The sequence below is a fragment of the Toxorhynchites rutilus genome, chromosome 2, assembly GCF_029784135.1.
Source record: "Toxorhynchites rutilus septentrionalis strain SRP chromosome 2, ASM2978413v1, whole genome shotgun sequence".
Taxonomy (NCBI): Eukaryota; Metazoa; Arthropoda; class Insecta; order Diptera; family Culicidae; genus Toxorhynchites; species Toxorhynchites rutilus.
The window spans coordinates 24,520,898-24,533,971 of record NC_073745.1 but is presented as its reverse complement, the minus strand read 5'-3'; the positions used below and the strand labels follow the sequence as shown (position 1 = coordinate 24,533,971).

At 36.3% G+C, this 13,074-nt stretch overlaps 1 protein-coding gene across 2 annotated transcripts in view; it reads left to right on the top strand.

Moving 5' to 3' along the window:
- The window catches only part of LOC129764786 (uncharacterized), a 1,146,248-nt gene that overhangs the window by 104,570 nt on the left and 1,028,604 nt on the right, over window positions 1-13,074 (top strand). The window lies entirely within an intron of this gene.

Below are 13,074 nucleotides of genomic sequence, written 5' to 3'. Positions count from 1 at the left end.
AATTGTAGAACATATGGGAATTTAATTTTGCGAATTATACCTTTTTCCTTCAGAGTTTTCCGAAAATTTTCAATTGTCATGTTTGGTTCGAATATTTTTGGTTGAAATATGTGTAATGTTTTTATGGGATGCCCTCTCCATTCCAGAGGAGGGAGAGGTGTCATACCATCATACCAACATCCCCCCCCCCCCCTCAGAAAAGTGGGAGGTGTGTTGAATCACTTTAGAAATGTTTCTTGCCCTCTAAAACCTCCACATGTCAAATTTGATTCAGTTTGCTTGATTAGTTCTTGAATTATGTAGAAATTTGTCTCTCATTTGTATGGCAGCTCCCCCTTAGAGAGGGGGATGGAGTGTCTAACAACATTTATTGCGCCCTAAAACCTCCACATGCAAAATTTGGTTAATTATCGAGCAATGCAGAAATTTGAGTTTCATTTATATGGCAGACCCCCTTTAGAGATGGGGGTGGAGAGTCTAATCACCAAACATTTATTGCACCCTAAAACCTCCATATGCCTAATTTGGTTTCATTTGCTTGATTAATTCTCGATTAATGCAGAAATTTGTGTTTCATTTGTATGGCAGAACCCTTCGTATGGCAGGAATCTTCGATATAACGTACCCTCGTTATAACGTACCCTCGATATAACGTTACTCGATATAACGTCACTCGATATAACGTATATTTTACCTCGATATAACGTACACATTTCCAAAGTGTAAAGAAATTTTTTTCTCAATATTTATTTTTCTGATAGAACAATGAATTATCTGTATTATGATGCTAAAAAAAGTTTTGTACCTTCAATCAATCCCGAAATACAGCTGGTTTTGTAATTCCGGATTCTAAATGAATTAAGTTTTAATCAACAGTACGAAGGGAAACATCATGAGAAAGGCTGGCTTCGTTTTCTGATTGAAGTTATTCATTAACTGTACTAAAACAGCAACACAATAATGTATTATAGACTACGTTTGTGAGTACTTTATTATGCTTCGATATAACGTACAATTCGGTACAACGTACAATTTTTAAAGTGAAATGTACGTTATATCGAAGTTTACCTGTATATACATATACATAGAGATCTGGAATTTCTGGAATACAATATATATATATATATATATATATATATATATATATATATATATATATCGATATATATATATATATATATATATATATATATATATATATATATATATATATATATATATATATATATATATATATATATATATATATATATATATATATATATATATATTTTTAGAGCTGTTAAAATGAACGATATTAATTTGGGATTTTTTTATGTAGAAACACCGCAATTTTAGAACGATCGTTCTTTTACATGTAAAACTGAAACTGACATGTAGCACATTCAAATGATAATGAATTCGATCAGGTTCAATCATCGACTGAAATCGTTTTCTTTTAAATTCAAAAGAAACGACAGCAGAAAAGTACTAAACTAAATAATTGATGTTTCAATGTGAACAGAGGATACTCACGATCGAAAATGATCCGACTGAAGAGGAAGGAAGATTAAAAAAATTATGTTCCTCTTTTTGTTTAGAAATTGTCAAGCCTAATTAATTTTTTTTTCTTTTTGACGTAGGATTACGTCTATCGGGAACATTTTGGGGTAAAAATTGAACAACTAAAAATCTGCCGCATCGCAAGAATTGTCCAATTTCTGGAATACAACCCTCCTGTAACTTTTTATTGGTGACTAACATTTTCAAATGACCCTTCCATTTTACCGACAAATTGCATCGGAAGGACCTTTGTCTCACAGAAAGACGTAATTATTATGAGACTAAGTGCTGCATATGCGATTCATAAGTGTTGGTGGTTAATAGCGGTATGTAAATTTTGTCATTTTGTTGAAACAGATGTTTGGAATGCATAATGAGCCATTACAGGTAAATCTGATTTGGAAAATCAAATCAAAACACCGAACTTTGCGTCAAAGTTCAATTGGAATGCACTTCCTAATCCATGATGAATTCTGGGGTGTAAAAATTTCTCTCTGGTCTGGCAGGTGATTTGTGGTTATGGTGCCCAAAGCAAATTCTTTCGTGACCACTGCACAATGGTCCAGGAGATGCATTTAAGTGGAAATTAGCATTTAGAGCTCGACAGTTATTCTCTAGACAACAACTGTCTTAGACAAAGTTGTTGCTCATGATAGAGCGCTCGTTTTTATGTTGTCAAAAATAGGGCGACCAAAATTGTCGATGAAATAGAAAATCTAACTTTTTTATCTTTATAGATAACATAGTTCGACAATCTTGTAGCTCCAACTATTTGAAACATCTTTGTAGAACAAAGTTTTTCTCTATTTCTTGAAATAACCGATATAGCCTTTGAAATAACCGATTAGCCGTTTTTTCTAAGTTATGTTAGGGCCACCATGAAAAAAAACTGTTTTTTGCTTTTTATGTTTCAAATTTTACAAGCAAACTGTCTTCGAAAGACTTTTAGAGCTTACTAATACAAACACTTTTCGAAGCAGAACTTGTCAATATCTCAACTTCACTCAAAGTTATTGATATTTCTTCCCAAAAAACATGCTCTTTTCAATTGTTTGTCATTCTTTCTGGGGCAAAAAATAAACAAAGTTTATTGGCGGCACAAAGTTTATTGGCGCATATTTCACTTTACATGATGTATGATTTTCGAAACTATGTTATTTTTTGTGTTTGAGTAAATTAAAATTGAAATCATGAGTTTTTGGGTAAAAAACCATCAATAACTTTGAGTAGGATTAAGATATAGACAAGTTCTGCATCGCAAAATGTTGGTATCGATAAGCTCTAAAAGTCGTACGAGGACAGTTTTGATGTAGAATTTGAAATATAAAAGTTAAAGCAGAAAAAACACGTTTTTTCATGGTCACCCTAACGCAACTTGGAAAAAAGCGTTGAATCAATTTCAAAAGATAGAAAAAAACTAATACACACTTGTTTAAAATAACTGGGGCTACAACATTGTTGAACTATGTTTATCTCTATCTATAAAGATAAGAAAGTTAGATTTTCCATTTCATCGACAATTTTGGTCGCCCTAACATAAAAATGAGCGCTCTATCATATGTAACAACTTTGTCTATGACAGTTTTTGTCTGAACAATAAATATTTCCCACAAAGTTGTTTTTAGTGCCTTCTATCTGAGTTGCATTAGGGTAACTATGAAAAAACGGATTTTTTTACTCTAACTTTTATATTTAAAATTCTACATCTAAATGGTCTTCGTACGACTTTTAGAGCTTATCAATACTAACATTTTGAGATGCAGAGCATGTCAATATCTTAATCTTGCTCAAAGTTATTGATGGGTTTTCATCCAAAAACTCATGATTTCAGTTTTAATTTACTCAAACACAAAAAATAACATAGTTTTGAAAATCACATATTATATAGAGTGAAATCTGTTCTTTCAAATTCCGTCAACAGACATTTTTTATGTTTGCCCCAGAAAGAATGCCAAACAAATGAAAAGAGCGTGTTTTTTGGGAAGAAATATCAATAACTTTGAGTAAAGTTGAGATATTGACAAGTTCTACATCGAAAAATGTTTGTATTAGTAAACTCTAAAAGTCTGACTTGAACTGAACTGAACTTCAAACGGGTTGTACGAGTGGTAAAAATTAAAATATTTTTTTTCAATAGTAAACTAATAAGGGAAAAACCAGATACATATTCTTAACACAAAAACTTTACGTTCTCTAGTTCTCTTGTTTCGATGTTTATAAATGTACATAAAAATCCTTATACTATTATCAATCATCTTACAGTGCATTCTTCAACTTAAGTTCAAATCTATTATCTCGGCGAAATTATCCTTGTAGTTAACATTGTTTGCTGTGGGTCGTAATAATTGCCTAGCCAGTTGATGCAGATTAGATATCATATAACCTGTGAGTGAGTTTGGGGAAGTGTAGCTGACTATATAAAGTCATTAGTACTTCTTGATAAGATATCGCGAATTGTTTGTGTGAGTGTATCCTCAATCGTCCGTCAGTTTAGTTCTTTGGCATTTCGACATTACCAACGTACTGAATATCATATCCTACATGATAGAGACATGAATTGAGCAAGATATGATTAGATAACAACCTTTCTAACAAAATCTCTATCAACGTTCAACCCTTTAAACATACGCATCGATTCACCTTGTCCGTCACGGAAAAAAAATGCGTAAGAACAAATGATGAAACCATATCATGGATATATGAGCGAAGCAGTTCACTTTGGTGAACTGTTCCGTCGCTAACCGTTCATCTAAGTAAATTTTTTTTTATATATCTTTATTATAGTGATTTTCAACTCATTTGGCTGGTTCGTCACTTTTTACTTCCATTTTTGGAAGAATGTAGGGAGTGAGAATTGAACTCGTGACATTTAGCGTGAGAGGCATGGATGTTACCACTACGCCAGATCGACTCCCATCTAAGTAAATCAGTTCCTTCGAACCGTTCGTTCGTTCTTTCGATCAGCGGTATCAAGAACAACATTATATGTTAGCTGGAACCCAACATATATAGGGTTCACAGCTATTCATGTCCTGGCAATAATTTCGTTAGATTGGTTTGAACATTTTTTTATTTGCACGATTTTTTTAAATTACTTAAAGATGCTTTTTCTTTAAAAGTTGTAAATTGTGTATAAAGTAATGTTTCTCACCAGACAATGCTGTGTGTAATAATTTCAATCGTATTTACAATTTTTCATATTTTCTGTTGGGACCAGTGTTGCCACACGTACAGATTTATCTGGAAAGGTTTCATTATTTTTGGTACAGATTCTGTACGGTACAGATTACAGATTTTTGTCAAAAAGTACAGATTGGTACAGATTTTTCCCGCGTGTGAAATTTCTTAAATTTGAAGAAAGCAATATTAAGGCACATGATGACATTTACGGCGCAGTATCGCTTGGTGCTGCTGATAATAAGGGATATAATCACTTTCATAAGGACGAATTTCGTTTCCAGGGTTTTACGATGGGAATATACAAGATCTGGGGAATAAATCCAGTACCCTAAAGGTGAAATTACTCCGTATGGAAATCACAGTTCCTGAATCGAGAATGTGCAGGATTGGTGGACAAAAATGTGATGTCTAAAAAGAATTGATAGTTTGATAGTCTAAAGAAAATTGACGCAAGCATTTTCGGCGCTTCGATGCCTTGCTTGTATCGTTCTCATTACGCCTCACTCCTCGGCATTTTTTTCTGAATATAATCAGAACGAAAATTTGCTTCGAAATCGGCTCAGCAACGATACGATAAACACTATTTTGAGACCAAAAGATTCGATTAAACATGTGGCTTTGTATAAGCATCATCAAATACACGAATGACTTGCAAATGTAAATGTAGTATTTGTAGTAAATAAATGAGTTTTTTCATTCTAATAAAATATATTTTTTACAACGAACATTTCGATGGTACAGATTTTTTGGAGGAAAATTACAGATGAGAAATATTTTCAATCCCTCTGGTACAGATTAAAATGTGACAACACTGCACAATGGCCCAGGAGATGCATTTAAGTGGAAATTAGCATTTAGAGCTTGAACGTTATTCTCTAGACAAAAACTGTCTTAGCCAAATGATAGAGCGCTCGTTTTTGTGTTGTCAATAATAGGGTGACCAAAATTGTCGATGAAATGAAAAATCTAAATTTTTTATCTTTAATATAGTTCAACAATGTTGTAGTCCCAGTTATTTTAAACGACTTTGTAGAACAAAGATTTCTTCTATCTTTTAAAATAATCGGTTAAACGCTTTTTTCTAAGTTGCATTAGGGTGACCATAAAAAAGCGTGTTTTTTCTGCTTTAACTTGTATATTTCAAATTCTACATCAAAACTGTCTTCGTACGACTTTTAGAGCTTATCAATACCAACATTTTGCGATGCAAAACTTGTCTATATCATAATTCTGCTCAAAGTTATTGATGGTTTTTTACCCAGAAACTCATGATTTCAATTTTAATTTACTCAAACACAAAAAATAACATAGTTTTGAAAATCACACATCATGTAGAGTGAAATATGCTCTTTCAAATGCCACAAATAAACTTTATTTACGTTTAAAGTTTAAAGTTTTAAATTTACGTAAAGTTGAGATTCTGACAAGTTCTGCATCGAATTGTATTAGTAAGCTCTAAAATTCTTTCGAAGACAGTATGCATGTAAAATTTGAAATATAAAAGTTAAAGCAAAAAAACAGTTTTTTTTCATGGTGACCTTAACGTAATTTAGAAAAAAGGCACTAACTCGGTTATTTCAAGAGATGGAGAAAAACTTTGTTCTACAAAGATGTCTCAAATAACTGGGACTACAACATTGTCGAACCGTATTCGCCTCTATCTATAAAGATAAGAACGTCAGATTTTTTTATTTCATCGACGAGCGCTCTATTATGAGTAACAACTTCGTCTAAGATAGTTTTTGTCTAGAGAATAACTATCGAGCTCTAAATGCTAATTTCCACTTAAATACATCTCCTGGACCATTGTGCACTGATGAGGACTCAATCTAGATTGGATTTTTCTTTGTGTCGGTCATTGTATTCTTTATGATATCTTTGATTTATTATATATCTATTGGCAAACCATATTACGCCACTTCGCAGTCATCGAAATTTACATCATCGAAGATATCGACGAACGTTGATAAATTTTATTGCTTTAGTTATTTAAACCTCAAAATTAGTAGTAAATTAAATTACTAGTCTTCACATGGATTTATTCTGGAAAATTACTGAAAAATCAGGGAATATCAGGGAATTTTGTTTCGGGTTTTGTGCCGACACTCTGCTTATCTCGAGCTGATGTCATTTTTTTTTTGATTCAAAGAGCAATTTTATCGGAAATGCTACCATCCACCATAAGGACCATCCACATTTTTGGTAGGACCAAAAACAAGCAAACGTCGAAGGCGTCATTATGATCTTATTCAATTTGTCGACTAAATGGATGAACATGGCCAGTTTTGAATTGATTTTCAATAAAGAAGAAAATCGTTCAAATTCAATTGAAAAAAAAATATTGTGATTTTTTTGGTATTGTTCCGTCTGACCGTAAATTTTAGTTCTCAGGGAATCGAGAACAAGATTCAACATCATCGGCGTTTTCTCTATTTTTGAACAATCAATCTTGAGATAAATGCCCAATGGCTTATAAAGCAAGGTCTGCAATCTCTATCCCTATCCCCATCAACCGATATGCTCGAATCCTATTATCCCGGATATTCCGTTTACCAGCAATTTGCAAACCCAAACATCACAACCTCCGTGATTCTAAGTGAAACTGTCGTGAGTAAACCAACTGTGTGTCGATTACGATCTGCTATCAAAGCATCGATTCACCCCCTATCACATTGGCCATCTTCTTCCGGCTGCTTCCGGTTAGTAAACATGCACATATGTAAACCAAATGAGGAGGCCGAGCGCAGAAGGTGGAGAAACTATTGGTCGAGCTGGAATTATTTAAAAGCTTTCTCGAAGTCCTTTCCTCCCCCATCCGTCCATTAGCTGCTGCAGTGAACCATCTACTTGAAAAAACTGCAAACCAGTCCTCCTGTCGTGTGACAAATATAGACTTGTCTGGTTCTGCCGCAGCAGTTGAAAAAAAAGTTGGTACCAACTTTGTTTGCAGTCCGGTGTTCGTATATACACTTTGCGGTTTTGCAGCTTCAGCATCCAGATTTGCACATTTGCGGATACGGAAATCAGAATGTTAATGGTAGACAGCTCTCCGCGTGCGGAGGTGTTCGGGATGCGGAAAAAAAATGTATCGAATATCGGTCGGTTTTTTTTCCCTTCCTCCGCATGTTGTTTCTACATTACGACCCACCACCGACCTGATGTTTGAATTGATACCATCCCTCTGATTGGTGGTTCGATGGCAGAAATCGTCATCGGGGAGGTTGGAGGTCGGGGGTTTTAAGTGATGAAAGCTTTTCGGTTTTGTTGATCTTGTATGCTAATTTGTAAATACGTTGGTAATGTTATGCTGTCTGCGGCTGAAATTGATACGAATCAGAAATTCTGTTTATTGATTTTGCGGAGCGGATTTCATTTTGTGAACAGAGCAATATCAATTTGAATTTCTCTACAATCATGATACATGTGAGGGTATTTCCGAAAATCAGTCCTATTCAAATATGAAGGGGTGTAATAATCCCACCGAAATTTACACACACCAAACAAAAACTCAAAAGTGTTTTAGTTAAATTTTCCAGCCGAAACAGTGTCTTCCATTTACAAAAGCCAAAGTTTACGTTTCCTACCTGATTCACGGATCGATTTTGTCTGATCCCGCTCTTAATCATATGCAGGATTGACTGACAGGTTTTCCAGGTTTTTCAAGGTAAACAGCTTGTGACACGTTACACCCACCCGATTTCGGGTTGTCACTAGTTTCGTGCCGCTCTCGGTAAACGAAACGGTTACGGCGGGTTCCAGAGCACGCGGACAAACGGAGAGCGAAGCGAGTGGTAAAAACCTGGAAACGGTAAACAGTCCTATTTGCTGCTGATTTACATGCTCGATTGGATCGACAATCGAGAGTGGGGAGGGGATAGGTCCTCGGCAATTCTGGTGTCACACAGCGGAGGCAGAGAGACAAGTGCTGAAGTGTCAGTGGGAAAGAGTGTCAGAAAGCGAACGAATCGATGGCTGCTAAATTTAGTATCACCCTTACAGACCCATGTCCTCTCATCCCCCGCCCAATCTTTTTTTCCCTCTAACTTCTCCGAAAAGTGGGTTCCAGTGGGTTGGCTGGTTTGTGTCTGCGGCTTCCGCCCGAGCAGTTCGTCATCGGGATGGAAAAGTGTTATTTTGTGATTACATGCCTTTGTGTGTTTGCATAGGTTAGCTGCTCGGTGTGGCTCCGGTGGACACCGCAATGTGGGTTGCCTTTGAGTTTACATGTTGTGATTTAGTCATGATGTGCCGTATGATATAACAGCCATTGGGCAATTTCGTGAACATGGTTTACAAACATGCCGTTGACCATGTGTGAGCAAACTAATGCGAATATCCAACAAGATCTCAATCATTGGTTTTGGGAATGTGTGATAATTTCTACGGAAATGGCATTATTTAGTGTTGTCGTTTCTTGGTTGTTATTTTGAATGAATTTCTAATCCATAAGATTTTATGAAAAGACGAGAACAGTCTAAATGTTTCTGTACTTATTTTGTGATGACAACTATCCCTGCTACATTTCGCTGTCATGTATGAGGAACGACAGAAATAACTTTTCCAGAATCATAATCAATTATTTCATGATAAAGATTTTTTCTGCATGCATTCGACCATGTTGGTTGTGTGATTAAAGTTGTACGTGTTTTGGGTGAAATATCAATTTTTAGCTTTAATCCATTATCTCCCAGCGCATGGAATTTCATACTCAAATCTTTTTGAAAATCTATTAACCCAAGATTTCAACATTGATATTAGAAGACAAGCAAAATCACACCACAAACCTTTGTGTGTGCAAGATTATCTGTCATTTTTGTGTCATTTCATTGTATTTTGAATGGTACGAAAGATGTGACAGATGGAAATAAAAGAGTAAGCATATCAATCCCGTTAATTTTATCTTGAAAATAAGTGGAAATTGACTTGACAAGTGCGAAATAATCTTTCACCAATTCCGTCAAACATTTGTAAACAACATTAAATTTGGTTGTTTGAATCTGAGCTTATAAAATACTAAACATTAAATATTTGTACCTAGAAACCATTCCAAATGGCAATTTTGAGTTTTCCTATACCTTGAAGCCATAATTTGATGAATTAGTAAGTTCCACCTCATTTTATCCAAATTTGTTGACCTAACGAAAGTTCGGGATTTTTATCACGACTGCACAACATCGTTTCGCGCGCCTTTTTTTCATTCGTCGTCTTCTTGAGAACTGCGTATGAAATGTCAAAATCGAACATACTCTCTTTTTTTTATCTATATTATAGTGATTTTCAACTCAATTTGGCTGGTTCGTCACTTTTACTTCCATTTTTGGAAGAATGTCGGGAGTGAGAATTGAACTCGTGACATTTAGCGTGAGTGGCATGGATGTTACCACTACGCCAGATCGCCTCCACATATACTCTCTTTTAGTACAGGCATTCACCTGTGTTTGTAATACAGGTTGGACTGGATTATCCGGAATTTTGGCCTTTTTTCTCTCTCTCCGGATAATTGAATTTTTCGGATAATCGAATCATAAAAAAATGTAAAAGAAAATCTCTCGGTTTATTTGTAGATTGCAGTGTCGCAGTCTGAAATTGACTAGTGCCCCCTGTGGAGAGGGGTAATGTTTTGAAAATCAAAAATCATCTCCTTGTTACAGCTCATGGACCAAAATATTATTCAACTGGCCAAGTCCCACTACAGGTAAAAACTTATGCGTGACCAAAAGCTTGGCATCCAACAGCCGAGGAGGGTTCGATGACATTTTTAAGCGAATCAACATTGGGGATGCTATGTTTTGAGTAGCCGAGGCTTGGAACGAGGTACCGGCTGATTCCATTGTCAAGTCCTGGAAAATGCTGATATCCCGTTGTCGGTTGTAAAAGAATGCATTCTTTCGATTCTGAAGAAATTAATTGACCATGACAATACCGTGCACGGCGAGAATGTGGAGTTTGAGGCCCTGATCGACGATGTGATTGTCAACATTGTTTTGCATCCAAACACATATTTCTAAGATGGTGAACATTCGTTTTCGAATGCCGATAGAGCGAATGCTTCATCAGTTTTGGAACTACAGGGTTTTCCATTTCGGGCTTCCGAAAGTATACAGCCCTGCGCTGACAACCGTTTGACATAGCTGTCAACCAAAGCGTCATATCGTTAGTTGAATGTCTGCCATTTTACAATATGGATCGTTTTAGCATCGCACAACGTGTTAATTTTGTTAAATTATACTATAAAAATGATGAAAAACCGGCAAATGTTTTTCGAGCATTACGGACGGATTTTGGTCGTCATGGACGGCCTACAGAGCACACAATCGCTAATGTAGTGCGTAAATTCGAACAAACTGGATCCGTAGCGGATATTGTGAAACCTGTGCATCATCGTAATGTGCGTTCGGCCGAAAATATTGCTGCTGTTGCTGCCAGTGTGAAGGATGACCCGAATGTTTCGATTCCACGGCGTGCTCAGCAATTGGGCTTGTCAAACACATCATTGTGGCGAATTTTACATTTGGACTTGCACCTACATCCATATAAAGTCCAACTGGTACAAAAATTAGAGCGTGGTGACCATGGAATGCGTCGGGCATACGTCGATTGGGTGAACGAACAACAGCAGCAAAATGCTGAATTTTCGCATCAAATTTTCTTCAGCGATGAGGCACATTTCGAGCTCGGTGGCTATGTGAACACCCAATATTCCGTATATGGGGCTCAGAAAATCCACACGTGATTGTTGAGAGGCCATTGCATCCGCCAAAAGTCACTGTTTGGTGCGCATTATGGTCTGGTGGAGTCATCGGGCCGTATTTATTTGAAAATGAGGACGGCGAGACGGTAACTGTGAATGGTGAGCGCTATGGGCGCATGTTAACCGATTTTTTTTTGCCACAAATTGAAGATATGGATACGGATGACATGTGGTTTCAGCAGGACGGCGCCACGTGCCACACAACACGACCGAACATGGCCATATTGCGAACGAAATTTGAGGGACGCATGATCTGGAAATTATTCCAGATCATGCGATTTGAACCCGCTAGACTTTTTTTTACGGGGTTATGTGAAAGACCGTGTCTATGCCAACTCTCCGAAAACTCTTGAACATTGGAAAGACAACATTCGTGAAGTTATAACCGAGATACCGCCCCATATGTGCCGAAAAGTCATCGGAAATTACCTGTTCCGGATCAAGGTGTGCGAGGAAGCCCTAGGTGGACATTTGAATGATGTTGTATTTCACACATAATGGCATAAACAAAACTTTAATTTGAAATAAATGTTTCATCGAAATTCGAATTCTAAGTGTGTTTTATTTCAATTTACTTTCGGAATTTAAAGTTGGAAAACCCTGTACATCAGGTTGATGATGCTGAAGAGTCCGAAAATTGGGTTCCAAATGAAACAGCCTTATGTGGAATCGGAAAAGTTATTACTTGGTCTAAGGAAAACGGATTGCCATTGGAAAGAACTACGAGAGTTACGAGAATTACGCTGCGAGAATTACGTAAAAATATTTTAGAAAAACATGTTAATTTTTAATTTTTGCTTTGTTGCATATTACGCACATTAGAGTGCCAATGAAAGTATGGGAAGAAAGTGATCTTCGAAATTTCGAAAAGGACTTCCTTCAAAATGTTGATTCCCGCATATAAAATACTCTATGCTGAATTTCAGCTCAATCGGACTTTATTTACTAGCGTCGCACAGCCGTCAAAGTTTCAGTTTTTTGAAAACCGTAAAAACACCCAAGAGATAATATCAAAAATCGAAATTCGGGATGTGGATGACAAAAAAATCGAAATGACAGTTGATTTCGACGTTTCTTGAAGACGTTCGGTATTAACTTTTTTTTCCAATGCTCCGATTTCATGCACTCCCCTCTTGGCTGATTTTGCGATAGTAGTAAATAAAGTCCGGTTGAGCTGAAATGTTATACAGTGTATTTTTTCGAGGGAATCAATATTTTTCAGGAAGTCCCGTTCGTAAAATTGAGATGAACTTTTTTATTGGTACTCTAATGCACATCGTTACTCATGAATTTGTTTTTAAACTGATACAAATGATATTTTTTTGGGGTTCTCCGTAGCCACATTGGTTACGCGTTCGCTTAGTAAGCGATCGATCGTGAGTTCAAAACTCAGGGCCCTCATTGACCATCTTTGTGTTGTTACAGAATAGCTACGTCCACGCAACAATCATCAGCGATGGAGATCAATCCACGGTCGAAATAAGATCGACTCATCCATACAACTGATCTGCTCTGCAGACACATCGGGCTGCTGTTCTATTAATAACTCAACAATGATGAATCAACGGTCTCCGCTGTCCGGTCTAACTGGGTACTGGAAG